This window comes from Pyrus communis, chromosome 1 (genome assembly GCF_963583255.1).
Source record: "Pyrus communis chromosome 1, drPyrComm1.1, whole genome shotgun sequence".
NCBI lineage: Eukaryota > Viridiplantae > Streptophyta > Magnoliopsida > Rosales > Rosaceae > Pyrus > Pyrus communis.
In genome coordinates, this window is record NC_084803.1 from 38,294,236 (window position 1) to 38,297,634 (window position 3,399).

A 3,399-nucleotide genomic window follows, 5' to 3' on the forward strand; every position below is an offset into this window, starting at 1 on the left:
TTCAGCTCAAGCAAACTGCTAGAAATTCTCAACAAGTTCGCAGTGAAACCGGAGTTTGAGGCAGCGGATATGATAAACAATACTATTCAAGATTGTGAACTTCAAGGCGCGAGAAATGAAGCAAAACAGTGTGCCACCTCGTTAGAGTCGATGATTGACTTTGCCACCTCCACGTTGGGAAAAAATGCTCTGGCAATCGCGACGGAGGTGGACAAAAAAGGAGCTGGCCTGATACAGAAGTACACTATAACAACTCCTGGAGTGAAAGAGCTGGCAGGCAAAGAATTTATAGTGTGCCATAAGATGAGCTATCCGTATGCCGTCTTCTATTGCCATGCAATTGAAAAAAAAGGACTTATATGGTGCCGCTGCAAGGAACTGATGGGACGAGAGCTAAAGTAGTAGTAGCCTGCCATGAAGACACATCTGAATGGAACCCTAATCATTATGCTTTCAAAGAGCTCAAAGTTGAGCCAGGAACCGTTCCCATCTACCATTTTCTTAAAGTCGAGGATGTCATTTGGGTTCCAAACCAAAAACCTACTTGAGTTGAATCCATCGATCGGTTCTTGTACCTGATCCATCACTCAGCCCGTAAAAGCTACTGGACCTTCATATGTCCTCTAGTAATAAAAGTAATTCAACAAGATGGTCAGTTAGTTGTTCATATTTGAGACTACTTACTGTCGTAACATACGCACACGCACAGTTATTCACTAGGAACGCAAAATTCCTCTTATAAAGACACCAAAGGAAACAGTAGTAGAGTTGAAATAAATCGATCGTGGGAAAATTAAGATTTTCAATAAGCAAGGGACTGTGATAAGAGGAAGTCTAGAGGACCTTTGAAATACTAAGATCTTCTAACAATATTCTTAAGAGTTCCAGATTTCATAATTTGGAAATTAATGGACCATTAGTAACACCAACCCCTTGGTGTATAATTATAAACAAACACTTAAAAGATTCATTTGGAGAAAGAAAAAAAAAATCCAATTATAACTGTATATATAGTCTTTGTATAAAAAATAAAAAAGCATAGGCATGTTTCTATTCATGCTGGTTTGGAACTTTTGTAGGTGTGGTTTGGACAATATTGTGTAAAACCAAAACTACTTTCCCCACAACTCGCAAAAGTTTACTACAAAATCAGCTTAGTGCCTTGCTCTAGAGGAGAGAAAATTGGGTGAATTCCGAAGTTATTATTATTAAAAGACTGAAATAGTGAATTACAATAAACAGAATCATTTATGTGCACATGGGAAGAAAATGGTTGGTGGTTTAGGCACGTCGCGGGCCAATTTTTCTATGTGTGGCCAAGGAATGTGCTAGTGTTAAGAAGTCATTTGTAAATCTTATGTTTATTTCTTTGTAACGATCACGTCGCATGCTGAAAACACCACCCAACTTCCTATGGAAGACACAGCTGCAGAACTTGATCATTCTTAACAGTCCGATTCTCCCACAATCTTATGGAGCTCGAGGAGGAGGAGGAGACATGCAGTGGGACAAGGTCTCACATAAAAAAAACATCCAAATTTTAATTAATGGTAAGTCTTATGTTTATCACTTCCCAATTTGGATAGGTGTTTAAAGAGGAGATATTGATAATTGATCATAATGTACTTGTGTGCACTCCCCAATTTGGAGTCTCTTTTTGAATGATGATGCTCGGACTTCTTTACGTGCCAATTGATTACAAATTTACCACCATGAGCAGAAAGGGGGCACTCATGGCAATGGCTTCTGCTAGATGAAAGGATTCATTTATTATTTCTAAGACTAATTTCACGTTACACCCTTTTGATTTGGGTTCCAGATTTTTTTTCCTTCGTATCTCCCTCCCCTCCAGTGCCCTCCTTCCATCCACAACCATTCATAATATTTCCAAACTCATTCGATGGTAAAAATTATGCCACATCATCAACCCTCCCCCCAAGGTGTAAAATGTAGTTAACATCAAATCAATATATATCGGTGATGTTTATTTGTTGTGTCGTTGATATTAAATTAGTAAGTTATTGATATTATTGTAAATGATATTTTTCTTTATAGTATTAGAAGAGATCCTAAATTCGGACGTAGGTTTTTGTTTCTAAAAAAAGGCACACGGTGGATTTTGCATCAAAGCATGCGGTTTTACCGCTCATCAGGGCCATTGGACTTAGTGGTGTGGGCAATTGCCAAAATCAGCGCAAACATTTATTTGTCATTTAAAGTTGCGCACTGGCGCCTCAAATTTGGAGTCACTTTTCCAACTCACAAGTGACAATGACATAAACGCACCAACATATTTATAGTTAAAAGAGCTTTAAAATTTTCTTTTTCTATCTTAAATATAATGTTATGCGATGATATAACACGATCTAATAAGGAACTAATATTTTTTTGGATCTTTATCACCAATGGTTTATGAAATTATCAAACTCATCATTTTGGTATTTCACTTTTAAAATCAATCAATGTCATCCCTCCATGACATTTACTATTGTAGATTAACAAACTGATCTACTTTAGTAAGTGTCAGAGACGGTATTGATTGATTTTGAAAGTAAAGGACCAAAATGATGAGTTTGATTAATCTGATGGACCATTAGTGATAAAAACCCTATTTTTTCCCTCAACAAATAAGTAACTAATATGGATGCGGTACAAATGAATTTGCAAACTAAATTTGCAAACTAAATGATATGTCACCTATAGGAATAAACACGTTTATCAATGTTTAAATAATAAACCAATCATCAACTTATATGTTCTTTAGTTTCCAAAACTTTGTCTACAAAATTAGTCTCTTTAGAATATAAGATATCACTTTAATCAGAATTACATAAGAAGAAGAATTAATTTGTCATCAATATGTGATAGGGTACCTTTTAAATTCAGAAAGTAACCATATTTATGAATTAACATATATGTCAACAAAATTAAGTGGTTAGCTTAAATAAAATTCGAGTCATTAAATCAAATTTGACTATTGAGACTTATCGACTCGTACCTGAACTGTCCCTATTCTTCAAATGTTGCTTACCCACATTCCAATGTTGTCCGGGCATGTTAGTCATCTTTCAATATATTATTAGTTTGTTCAAATCTAGTTAATTTCGATATTTTCAATAAGGAATTTATAGTTCAGTTAGTTAACCTAATTATTTTTTTTTGCATTTGCAGTTATGAGGTCAAATCCTCTGTCACACAATAACGCTAGTATAAAAAGAAACAGGCATATTTTGAACTAGACTATGAATTTCCCAGCAAAGAAAAATAGTAAGAAGAGCAAACTTTTGAAACAATATTTATTTTCTTTATTAATTAGCAAGGAAATGTTATTAACATTTTAACTTGAATCGTTTCATTTTACTTTCTTGATTCTCATTCCTTAAAGATTAACTCTGTAAA

General features: G+C 34.8%; 1 pseudogene; it reads left to right on the forward strand.

The window, feature by feature from the left end:
- LOC137727321 (BURP domain protein RD22-like) lies at positions 1-548 on the forward strand (annotated as a pseudogene).
- The last annotated feature ends 2,851 nt before the right edge of the window (positions 549-3,399 follow it).